This window comes from Cordyceps javanica, chromosome 6 (assembly GCF_051103115.1).
Source record: "Cordyceps javanica chromosome 6, complete sequence".
Lineage (NCBI taxonomy): Eukaryota > Fungi > Ascomycota > Sordariomycetes > Hypocreales > Cordycipitaceae > Cordyceps > Cordyceps javanica.
Genome location: NC_139300.1, coordinates 2,157,611 through 2,170,604, shown reverse-complemented (window position 1 = coordinate 2,170,604; position 12,994 = coordinate 2,157,611).

Sequence of the window (12,994 nt, the reverse complement as noted above, 5' to 3'; positions counted from 1 at the left end):
CCGTACAAGTCACTAGATAATGAAAGGTGAGCAAGGTACAGGGGTTAGAAGCGAGAGCTTACCCCAGTATTTTGCCACCTCTTGATTGATATCAGCGCAAAAAACTGGGTGAGTATCTGGCAAAAAGAAAAAAAAAAGGTAGTGCTTCGCAAATGAAGCGCAGGAGATATGGCCTCGATAGCATCTCCATGTGCGGATACAGAGAACAAGATCGACAGCGTAGCAACACTGCTTCATCTAGGTGGGAAGCAAGACAAGAGACGTATCACTCACCATGTAATTGAAGTTGGTTTGATTCCCTTCGCAATGGCGGCGTACAGTTTCCAACCCGACGTAGGACAACAGCGAGACACAACATCTCTACATACTGTGCATACTCTCCTTTTCTCTTCAGTGACGCCTGGCAGGCAAAGTAACATAAGAATAGAAATTGGATTGAAGGATGCGAATGCAAAGCCACGCACGCACGCACATACATACATACACACACAGGGAGCTGAGCAGACAAGCAGAAATCAGGGGCTCCATCACGGCGCATGCATGTATATGTGGTAGCACAACATAGTACTTCTTGGGGAGCCAAGGTGGCCGATAGCCGCACACAAAGGCTCATGCGTGTGGGTGAGTGAGTTGGTGAACATGTGCGATGTGCGTGCGTATGCATGTGTGTGCGTGTGTGTGTGAACCCCTGGTGTCAATGCAAAAGCCCATCACACGGCATCTCAATATTGAGTTAAAGGCCCAAACCTGGGCTGAGTCTCACAGCAAGACGGAGCGTGCAGCGCAAGAATGGCAAATACACACCATCTCTCGCCCAGTGCTTGCCCTCATGTTCTTTCGCCTGGCTGTATCCATACTTCTGCTCCTCTCTCTTGGTTCATTGCGGTTAGCTCTTACACTGACTCGCACGCGGACACCATCTATGCAGGGCCCGAAACATTAGTCAGTTGAAAATACTAAACCCTGTCCTCACCGATAATGATCAGCCGCCATCGCGGAGGGGGAAAACCAGCGCAGTTGATGTTTTCAACCATGAGGACACGTGCAGCGGGACATTTCTTATGCGCGTCTTCCCGTAGCAATTTCCATATCATCGTGGAGCGGCCCCTCCCGTCGCGGGCGCTAGCCTCTCTGAAGAAGCAAAAGGAAAATGTGCCGTCGAAGTGATCCTCCACTGCAAAACACCAATTGTCCGCGCTCCTCTCTCGCGGCGAGGCATTTCTTTTCCTGTGCCACAGTGGCATCTGGCTCCAGAGCCAATGGAATAGGATCCACAAGACAGTCAAGGGAAAGGCTGGAACAAGCCAAGCATTCTTACCAGTAGGATCCAACTTACCAGTGACTGCCGCCTGAGCTTTTCTTTGCCTTGTCGGCCCCCGTGCTCTCGGCTCCGTAGCTTGGCCAAAGCCCTCCATCACACTGGGCTTGCAGGTGTAGAGGGAACCCGGCGTCACCGTGACGTCCATTGATGCAGCGCATTCCTCTCCATTGGCCCGTCCAGCTGGATCCAGGAGTTGCGTCTCTTCACCCGCAAGTCGCCTAGTATTACAGAAATGCCTTCATGAACAATGGGCTCTTCCGCACAGCTTCACCTTTTGCTCTGCCATCTGCGAACAAGAGTGCCAGGACAGTCTGACCAAAGGGGAGAAGTCTCCCGTTTTGCAGCTCAACCCCACCCAGGTGCTCCTTCGATCGCAAAATGAAGAAATCATCTTCGAAACGCGGCCGCATCACGGATCCTCTTCCCACACACCGCTGACCATGTCCATACATGTGCCTTCTATGCCTTTCTGCCCTGTTCCCTGCACATACCTGCATGCCTTGCACCTGTCGACATGCTCACGCCCCTCCCTTTTTCTTATGCTCTGGGCCAACGCCATGGCCTAGGGCATGCATCCCCCAGAAACTTGAACAAGAAATTCCGGATAGCTGGAACAGAACAAGTGGGGGAGCATCAGCCTCTCGAGTACGATGACAGGCCGCCAATGTATTGTAAATTTACTCCGATTGACTCGTGCGTCCGTAAAGCCGCTCTTCTCCACCCTATCCGTCGCGGTTGATGCCCTTTACTGGTAGGACTGTCGTTCTCTTTAACCTGAGGGGGCCACCCGCAGGCGGCTTCTGTTCAATCGCGTAGGATCCCCCAAGTGATTCAATGCAGATGGACCGGAGGTGGGGGCAATTCAGCGGCCCAGGGCCAACAAATACGCAAGATGCAGCAGCATGCAGCAGGATAACTTGAGGGGACACAACTGGCCTCTACTCGCTGCTTCCATTTCACCTCAGATTGATTCCCGTAGCAACCCCCCACGGAACTAGTAGCTTCACCACCAAGTGTTTGCCCTGCTGTACTCATGCGTCAGGCTAGTCGTAGTATGTGTTCCTGGATAATCACAGATCGGGTCGACTTGGGGTAACTGTCCAGTAGTCTATGACCCTTGGGGGTGGTGTTTCCTGGCGTGCAAGGGTTAAGCCGTAGCAACTTTCAACGTTTCTTGTGCCAACACACCATATGTAGGGCCCAACCACGTGCCCACCGTCCCCAGGCCTTTTGATTCGGTCATTCTTCAATATTGGGTCATATTTTGATGGAACATACCATTGCTGTGCTTATCCCGCAATTGTGGCTTGGCATGCCGGATGCACTTGACAAATACCTGGTGTAACCAACAAAGAAATGAGAATAACTCCCCCCCCCCCTTTTTTTTTCCCTTTCGCCGGCCAAGATCTGTAGTCCATGTCGCGCATAGGAACTGCGACGAGTAATGAGATCGATCCGATACTTTCCCTGTCAGTATCACCGTGTATGTCCTCATTATTGCAAGCCAAGGCTGCAAGGGTACGATGTTCATTGTCATGATGTTGACTGATATAGTGGAGAGCGGTTTCTTGGCCGATATCGCCACTCTGCAATACACGTATTCTGCCAGGCTCACTGGCAAATACCGAAACGCTTTTCTACTAAGTAGTGCGGTTGAGCAATTTGAACCTGGCATGGAGTAGTTAGCATCCGTTCGAAAGACAACAAGACATGGTTATTTGTCAAGATCAGGATACTGACCACTACGAAGAGGAGACCGACCCGAGCGAATCTCTGAGTTAGGCCTTTGCCATGCGCATGAAATGTCTCGACACAATACTCGTACGAGCATGCATCTAGGTGCCAGGCTATGGAGGATTCGAGACTTGCGACCCAATGCTGCAGATGGGACGGGGACGGCTAATTCTAACTGCAGCAAGCAGTGCCGACTCTCTCCATCAAATTCCAAGCATTGAAGTATCTCAACAGTTGGGGCTGCCTGTATCTGGACTCGGCATCTCCGTCAAACAGAGGCGCAGTTCTCGATTCGTGAAATTGAATTATTGCTTGCCAAGCTGAGCCATTGACCAGCCGCCCTTTCGACCACAGACCGAGGTTGATTTCGTTTGCCCTGCACCGTCCCCATTTTGAAGTGGCACCAATGCTGAACTAATTCATCGTACGATGTACCCAGTGTGAGCAGAGTTTGCCCGCCTGTCTTCCTCTGGTATTTATGGGCGAACAAAACATCTACAATCAGATGCGACATGGGGCCGGGAAAATCGGCCACAGTGACAGGCCGGCATGGCCGGTTAGTTGTGGTTCAAGCCGATTGGCCGATGAAGTAACGCACGATTTTAACAGGTGCAAGCACATGTTTCAGCCGGCCAGGGCGAGTTGCCATCCCTTCAACCCGCCAGCGCCATCAAACTATTATCAGTTAGCGGCCTTCGCTTTCCATAAAGGCTGACGTTGCGAGTACAACTGGAATCGCTGGGCGGCTGTAGGGCTTGCCGTTGTAACGGTATAAATCCGATCACATTCTGTGCCTGAGTTGCGGAGAAAGCATCGCCAAGATCAGGGACCACGCAGCCCGACTGGATGCCTTTTTACACACGCGCCTTTTTGCTTCCCTTGATTTTGATCAGAGGTTCCTCAACTGGAACAACTAGCTGTTTACTGATACTTACCCATGGTTCACTCATTCAGCGATGCGTGAATGCGAGATCGTCCGCACTAGCTAGCAATATAGCCAATTCAGGCAAAGTTCAAGTTGTTGCCGTGACCCCCCCTTCCACCAGCGCAATGCTGGTATGGAGTTATGCTAGATTTAGTAACGCCTCTCTGTTGGACGATCCTTGCAGGAGAAGCACGTACATCAGAGATCATCCACCCCGAGGTCTTACAGTGGCACTTGCGGACATTCACTTTCAGCACGACTACGGCCGCTTGTTCCTTTTCCTCGCGCCTGCCGCCATGTACTCCATGCAGCGAGCCACCCTGTCGGCTGGGATGATCTGGGGTTGTTGCTCAAGTGGTGGCACTGCGGCGGGGGTGCTCACCTGTTTATGGGTGAGCGACAGGCAGCAAGATAGGATGGGGCCGCATCATGGTGCCCATAGTAGGCCATGGGACTGGCAGTAGTCTAGTTTTCTCTAAGCGAGCATCGCGGTCCTGTAACGCTCCCCTCAAAGCTCGTGAAGCAAGCAGTAAACGACACCCTATGGGGGCCTTGTAACAGAAGAGACCAAGGCGATTTCGGTCAGTGACATTGTGTACTCGTGGCTGGAGAGGGTGGTTGAAGTAGAGTAACTACTTTGTTAGTGGCCAAGAAGTAAGCTTGGGTGGTAAGTAGTTGGGACGTCACTGGGACAAATAGGCTGGCCTGTGACGAGGGTGGATGGGGCTGCCAGTAGTCCCCAAGCTGTAAAGAGGTGGCTTTTGCGGCGGCAAGCCCGCTGTTGTGGCTGTCAGGATGCTTGACAGGCATTCCAAGGTGCCGGGTTGTGTGCCCCCTTGTGGATTCTGGCAACGTCTCCTCCGGCCAGCCCTCTGTGGCTTCACATGGGGTCTCACATGGCTGTCATAGGCGCAAGCCTGGTCATTACGCAACGAAAACGCAAGTGACGAGCGCCAGGGGACTACTGGAGCGCCAGGGAGTACGGCGAGAGCGGCTCGCCGTGCAGCAGCGAAGACGTCTTTGTATGTGAGAAGACGGGCTGCGCTGGAAGTGAGAGTTCCAACAGTCCAACGGAAAGGAACTACCGGTGATTCACAGTGGCTGACGGCCGGCCAATGGTATCGTTTGGTCCTCCGTCCGTGGAATCATCTCAGTCTACCTGTACCGTCGATCCCGGTCCTGCGTTGCACTACCCTGAATCTGGTAAAGCAATAGGAGACGGGGCTTGTCCAAGTAGGATTGGCGCGACTCGTTAGGGTTTTGAGCTGGTTGCAAGGGCGGGCCGATGTGGTGGGGATGCCACAGAGATGGTGAAAGGGACTTTAAGATTCCGAGCCGTACCGTGTCCCACACCCAGGTGCTCGTATCAGTACTGGTACACACATTCAGGCGCTTGAGGTGAAAAGAAGCAAAAATGAGAGAGGCCACCTTGGTGGGAGAGGATCGAGGAGGGGAGAACCTGCTGGTGGCTGCTGGCCAGACTGATAGCCAGGGGGGAGCTGCTCCGTCGAAGCGTTGGGCCCATGCGATGAGGATTTGCCTGTATCGGAATCAGTAGTCAGTTGCCCCGCCAGACAGGACATAAGAACGGATTCCGCCATGGTAGAGCGAGGGACACCGGCATCGTGATGATTGGATTGCTACTGGGTATTGAGGCTGGGATGGAGCTCAGCGCTTGTCTGGTTGCCAAGTAGCGCTAGTCTAGCGGAGTAAATTGACCGTGGGATGGTGCAATTGGAAGCCTTCTATCAGTAGGGCAGAAACGTAATTTTGTTGCCAATATGGCGAAGACCTAGGAAGAGTCGAGACGTATGTTTTGCCTAAGTAGGCAAGGGTGCCGTACATTTGTAGAGTGGTACTCGGCACTCCGTACATTGCTGGAGATATTGGAGGAGGGTCGCACAGACAACGATCGAGGGTGTCAGCCACGGTTTAACCTGGTCTGTTCTTGGCCATTGGAGCAAGGGCTTTCACGGTCCTTATCCAGTGGGCTGAACACACTACTGAGTAGTGTGACGGGCTGGTGAGCGAGGTCGGCATTCAAGAAAAAGATTGCGTATCCCAGTGTTCGTTTCTTGCCCTTCCGCCGCGGCAGAACGGGTGAACCGTGGGCAGGCGCAAGAGAGCGGCAGGTTAGGATAGTTGCACGCTCCAGGTGCGGTTTGCTGCCGTGCACAATGAGGATATCGCGCTACGTGTCTGCCAATGGCGTGATACTGGGCGCTGGCCGTTGTCTCCAAGCAAGGGTAATCATCATTGTTGTGGCCCAGGTACTCCGTACGGAGTACCGCGTAGCGCAGCTCAACGGTCGAGGGCCAGAGTCCGGTGAATACGGCCGATGGAATCAAAGAAGAACAAGAAGCGACCCGAAAGTGGCAGGCGGATTCGACGGACAAGACTCCGACGAATGAGAGCCAGACAGATGCATGGAAGACGTAGCGCGGTCGGCGCCGCCGTCGAGCAGCACTGCATCCATCTGTGGCAAAGTAGGTCTGAGACCAATACGGCGAAGGTGGAGCAACGGCGTGGAGACCATTTGGGACGTTGGCACGTTGCTGATAGAGCATTGGATCAATACGTCGAGGGATTGATGTGCTGGGATGAATGAAGAAAGCTGTGATGAGGACGGAATGGAAAACAGAGTGCGCGAGGAGTGAGAGGGGGGCAGCGTGTCTGGAAAGAGTCAGTAGGTGACTTGGCCTGTGAAGCGTTTGCATCTTGCTACCTACTAAGTTAACCCAGGAATCCGTACCTAGCTGAGTGAGTAGGTAGGTACCTACTATGCCTACCTATCATACGTGCCTACCTAGGTAGGTACTTACTTATGTGGAGGTTGATGGAACGATGGGTAAAAGTACCTGCGGGCCCAAGTTTTGCGGGGAGATACTCTGCCGCATATTTCCGTGCCGCCGCTGCCAGGTGCCCGTGCCCTTGCACGTATTACCAGGTTTGCATACTATTACGGAGGTGAGCTCACTACTTGCCAGTCAGTACGGCACTTGAACATTCGGCCGTCGCCTGTCTACACGGGGTAGGGATGGCCGAGAAATGAGCCAGAGTTGGACGGCAAGGCGCAAATTGGCGGCGCTGAGCATGTTTACATCTTATGAGCCAGCCCTTTTAACTTGTTGACCTGGCCCAGCTCGAGGTAAGTACAGACCTCTCTCCAACCGGGTCATGAGGCACCTACCTGGCGCGGCCCAGTCAGTGTTCGTTTGTTTGTTGCAGGCCGTTGTGAACCGCGGGTGGTGAGTGTTCTTGACTCGGGCGAGCTCCGAGATGCAGAGTGCGCAGCGCAGAGGCACTGTCTTGAATAGGTAACTATCCAAACTATCAATGACATGCCTATGGAGAAAGCCCGGGCGGGCGCGGGCAGTGCATCTCCGGAGGTACGGGTCGCAACGGGGCTCGACAGGGCACTAGGAGACTTATCAGCCGACTACCAAGGTAGCTAAGTACCTAGCATCCTAGGTCCCTACCGGACTATAGCTCTAGCGCTATCGAGCCTATGTTATAGGGTCGCTTTGGCGGGCTCTTACTGATTTCGTGCCTAAGCAGCGGCGCCGTTTACTTACTCCCTAACTGTTACTAACGTACTAACATTGGTACCTACCTACCTTATGTAGCTGGTAGGTAAGTAGCCAAGGTGCTTGTCGATACCTGCCCGGGTAGGGAGGTAGGTAGGTAGGTAGGTACCTACACATTAGGCATGCCGTTGACGGTTGCTTACTGACCGCGTTTGCGTGTTTATGTTGGCTTTTCTAAGAATCAATCCTTCCTCCGATATTACAATAGCTGGTTTGATTTCTACATTCCCCTACGGGTCCCGGCGGATGTTAACCTAGGATAGTCTTTACGTGGGAGCTGATAGATGATAACTATCTAGGTCAGTACAGCACTACCAAGTAGTGATGATGGCTCAACACTCTAAGAGATGCTTCACCAGAAAGCGCCTTGTTTCGTCTATTCTCATCCACTGGCAACGGCAACATCGTAAGACAACGCTGCAGTGACCTCCTCCAGTTTTCCACCCCCTGCCTCTGTATCAGTAGTAGATGGGGCTGGCAGCTGTCACAATACTTGCACGATTGCTGGTCAACAGCTATCTGGCCAGTTCGACCGACGGAGGAGGCGTCGCTGATGGAAGAACCTCTACGCTAGCTCAGACAGTGATGAGGAAGCGATGTGATTCATTGGCGAAGCTCGAGAGCTTTTTAAGACGGACTCTGCTGCGCTGCGAAGCACGGCAAATCCGGCATGGGGACAGCTTACATTTGGAAGGGGAGTGTTGGGGCGAGGCGTGGCCAACTGGATAGAAGACTGGTCACTGGCGGTCGCCCGATACTCGCTAGTCGGCGCGTGGCAGCAACTGTTGAGCACGTACTGGTAGTGGGAAGAAAGCTTGGACGAGGTAGGGGGGGGGGGGGGGGTCTCAGCTCCTCAGCGAGACGTTCCAATCTGGTGGTGACGGCACGACTGATACTCGGCGGATGCTGGCTATGGCGGGAACTATCTGCGACCGACATGACCACGAGTTGCCTTGGCGCGACAGTCATAATCAGAGGGCCGTGACTGGCTGCGCGTGGAGGAGAGCCCATGAGATGGACGTTAATGGCATCATTCCAAATCACCGCGCGAGACAGCAGTGCAATGGAGCGGAAACATGTTGCAGGGCTTTAATGCGGGCATAGTGCTCAGGTAGGCTATACGTGCGTGCCGGTAAGACCAAATAAGACATAGGACTTGCCGGGGTCCTGGAGGGCGGGCGACGCTACTTGATGATACCAGACCTACCAGGGGCCTAGAGGAGATGCATAGAGAGCGAGAGAAAGATGCGTATGAAACTATTTAACTGGTTGATCTGGAGGGGTGATGAGGTGACGGGATGACTTTGCTGGCAGAGAAAGTTAAGTTGGTTGGGACCACTGAGTATCTACCATGGAATAACCAAGAAGCAAGGCAGGCTGGTTACTGCCAATTCGTTTTCCTTTTTCGCCCGTCCTCTCTATTGGCTTCCCCCACGAAGACGCCTGCCTGGTGGACGACGATCAGTGCCGGAGGGATAGCAGGGACGAGGCAGTCTGCGCGGGATTCCTGAAGTGGCACTGATGGGTAAGTAAATTGGTAGCTTACTTTGGTTCGACATTGTCGATATATGGACATCTAATACGGAGTAGACTGGGATATTATGGATTACAATTTATTATAGTACCGGACGCCATTCTCGGTACAGACAGGCAACATGGCACGGCCAAAGTGGCCCGTCAGCGATTGGCTGGCGTTGCGAGGACGGATTGGGGGGCAGCGGTGTTGACTTATGGGGAGAGCTCAATGTAAGTAGGGTAGGCAGGTGCCTAATAAAGGCAAGTACCTCGGTGGCATAGGCTGGCAGTCAGGGTACATAGGAGATTGGTATCTTGCTACCCAAGCCCCTTGTCTGGTTATTTAATATCGTCGTACATGTAGTGTTATGCACACCCAGGTAAGTTAAGGTAGTTGGTAGATTAGTACGAATTACATATGTTGGTACAGCTCATTGGTAGTAATTAGGTTAGTTGGTATACTAACGGAGTAAGTAGGCATTACCAGTAAGTACGCAGTAGTACTTAAGTAGTAGCCTTGGGCAGCTTCGGCCCGCCAAGATGGCAGTTTGCTTGTGTACCTAGCCTCGGTAGGTAGGTACCTAGGTAGGTAGGTACCTACTAGTTAGGTAGGTTGTGAACGATCGGGAAAGAACACAACACCTAAGTAGAACCAGCGCAACAGAATTCGACTGGCGCGCGCCCTTCTCCTGTTGCTTTTTTAGCCTCTACTGACACCAAGCAAGTACTCAGTATTACTTGGAGCGTTGTGTCTGTTCCATTTGCCCGCTCCACCTGCGTTGGGCTCGTACCTGTAGCGTGGCTCCGAGGTCTACAACGGTACATTGCTGCTGTACGTTATTGGCCTAGCGCCCAGAGTACCTACCCTACCCTACCCTACCAGCTACCCAGTAGGAACTTGGCTGTCTTGCTTCTCCGCAGCAGAGCACGCTTGTCCTCTGCACGCCTCACCACCCACCTGGCCGGAAACCCACACCTCTGTTTTTTTTCTTTTTTTTCTCTTTGGGGCAAAATATCTTTTTAATCTTTTTAATTCGTCTTGGATTATTTTATTATATTTTTCTTTTGGCAATTCCCATTTTCCACACTCCCCCAGCTCCCAGCTGCAAGACAAGGCACTGACCAACCTAGCGTTGTCATCGTCGCCCCAAAGTAAACAAGAAAAAGAAAAAAAATAAAGCGCAAAAGAAAGCACAAAGTCTCCAAAAGTGAAAAGAAAAAGAGACTCGTGGTGCCACCATGCATCCAACATCACCAACATCATCATCAGCAACCATCATCCACCCATACCACCTGCATAGCCGCACCCCCCTCCTTCTATCCCGTCCGCCCATCCCCCCCCTCCCCTCTCCCTCTTCCCCTCCTGCCCTCCCCTCCCGACACACCACTACCTTTGCAACCTCCAACCTGCAACACCAGCAAACACCACAGAAACGAACTTGACTGACCCATGATGATGTGCCGTGTCTCCTTGCGCCTCGCCGTCCTTGTGCTCCCCACCACGCAAACTAACTACTGCTACTAACCATTTGGTAGTTAGCTCTGCCACCCGATAATGCTCGAGACAGGGTCGGCTGATCCCTGTATCCCATCAACGCCGCAACGCCGCTACGCCGCCCAGCTTCATCCTCGACGCCTCGTCGGAGCTACTGATAGTCCAACAAAACCCTGGCGAGCCTCGTTGACCTCACTCGTTTTCCTTCTCGCTTGGGTCTAATCTATCTCGCTGGGCTTGGTCCCTCACCTGTCGCTCGCCCGTTGTCGTGTCGTGGCGTTGGCCGCTCGCGTGGAGCAGTGGGACTATACTGCGACCACCATCACCAAGTGCGACCGCCCAGGTAACTATAGCTTGCCTTTCTACCGACTCCCCCTCCCCACGCCCCCCTTCTCGCTATCCTGGCCCCTCCCCAGTCCGTTGCAAAAAAAAAGGATAATTAAAACGTAGGGAAGAAAAGGAAGAAGAAGAAAAAAAAACCAAACACCCCCATCATACTAGTCGTTGATTGAGCGATTGGCCGCTATCCCATCCGTCCCGTACCCGTCGCCCACTTGGCTTCTTTTCACCACCAGGCTAGTCTTTGCTTGGCTTTGCTGGCTAACGAGATGGCAGTACATATTCTCCCGACTGTGCTCCGTTCCCTTTGCGCCGCCAGCCGTGTCTGTCTCTCTGCCCTCTTCGCCGAGTGTCAGAACTAACCAGCTACCAAATACCGAACCGCGACGCGCCTGCTTTTTGCTGCTGCCTGCTGCTTGCTTGCTGCTTGCTTGCCGCTTGCTGCTTGCTGCTCATGTCCTACGACGACTCTTGCGCGCCGCCCTCGCCCCTACTGAGTACTTTTGCTCTCCAGCTGGTCTCACCCTGCCTGCCCGGGTGTCTTGTCATGCTGCCTCGTTGTTGCATCGCTTCCTGAGCTATTCTGAGCCACGCAGCCCGCTCTTTAGCACCAGCACACATCACCAGCACCAGCATCCGTCAACCGTCCCCCGCCCCCCTTCATTACTACCACATCGGTCGTTCATATTCCCTGTCCTGCTACCGCTGTTTCTCAGCCCATTGCTCTTCTGGGCAATAGTACAGTGCGGCTCCGTCTTGCGCTTCCTGGCCTGCTTGCGCCTGCACCGCTGCCAAAACAACCCCCCCCCCCCCTTCAAACTGCTTTGTTCATCCGTCGTACCGTCCATCTCGTTGCGCTGTTACTCCGCGCTGCATCCTCTTCCGATCGGCCACTATCCGGCCCTCTACCTTCTTCAATCTCCCTCGTCCTCTCGACTGGCCTCCTCGCTACCACGCCTCTGCTCCTTTTGCTTTCAAGACAGCTGCGCTTCCTACGGCCTCTTGCTCCTGCGACCTGTTTACCGCTCGCTGTCAATCGCTTCCAGATCGCTACCGTCCTGCGCCGCTTTGACACTTCACCAGCAACCCCGTACAGTTACTTCTCCGCCCTTTCATCTGTAAATCCTGCCCCGACCGCCATATATTTGGCTCAGCCGCATGTTTGTCTCGACATCGCCCTTGTCCTAGTTCATCACTCGAGTGCCTCCTTTTGCTATCGCACTCACCTCCCCGCCGCAGTTGCCACATATCGACCCCGGAATCTTGGCTTGTCTCCTCCCTCGCGTCTCTCCCGCTCTCGCCGCATCTCGGTTTTGTCTTTCAAGACACCACATTCACATTCTCTACAATGTAAGTAGGCACTACTTCTCCCACTACCGCCACCACCTTTCTATTACCACACGCCCCCTTCTCTCCCGCCCACCCCCCTCCTCAGAAGAGCCAACCTGCTTCACCACCAGTCCATCCTGCCGCGCCGCGCCGCACCAGGGCGAGACATCTCGCTGCTGGTCCCCAGACCGGCCTACAAGTACCACCACACCACGCTGCTGTGCACCTCTGCTTCAGTGGTACCTATTGTCGAGCGCCTGCACCAATCTCGTCCTGCGCCTTGCCTACAAGTGCGACCTCGACACTCTAGTGCTTGCGCTGTCTCGCCTTCCAGGACTTGCCTCTCCCATCCTCCCCCCCCATTCCAACTTGACACTATATCTATGACTCTTGTGCCTCTCACACCAACTGCTCCCATCTCCGCCATTCTTATACACCACAGATCTACACCACCTTTGCACTACAGTCTAGCACATTATCGCCATCAACGACAACCCTTGCATTCATCGCCTTACTAATTCGTCCGCCGACCTACACAGAATTGCAGTGCCAGCGTACTCTGTCAGTGGCGGCTCTGATACATACTTCTAGTGACTACCAGTACTGGATTTGACTCTGTGGCGGCCATCGTATCATTCGCCGAATCAGCAATTCTGTCAACTTCAGACGCCACCACACCAGCCAATAGATTGGCCATCTTGGCAGCAAAAGCATAGGGCGTAAGCCTCGATATGCCGTAGCCTTGTCCC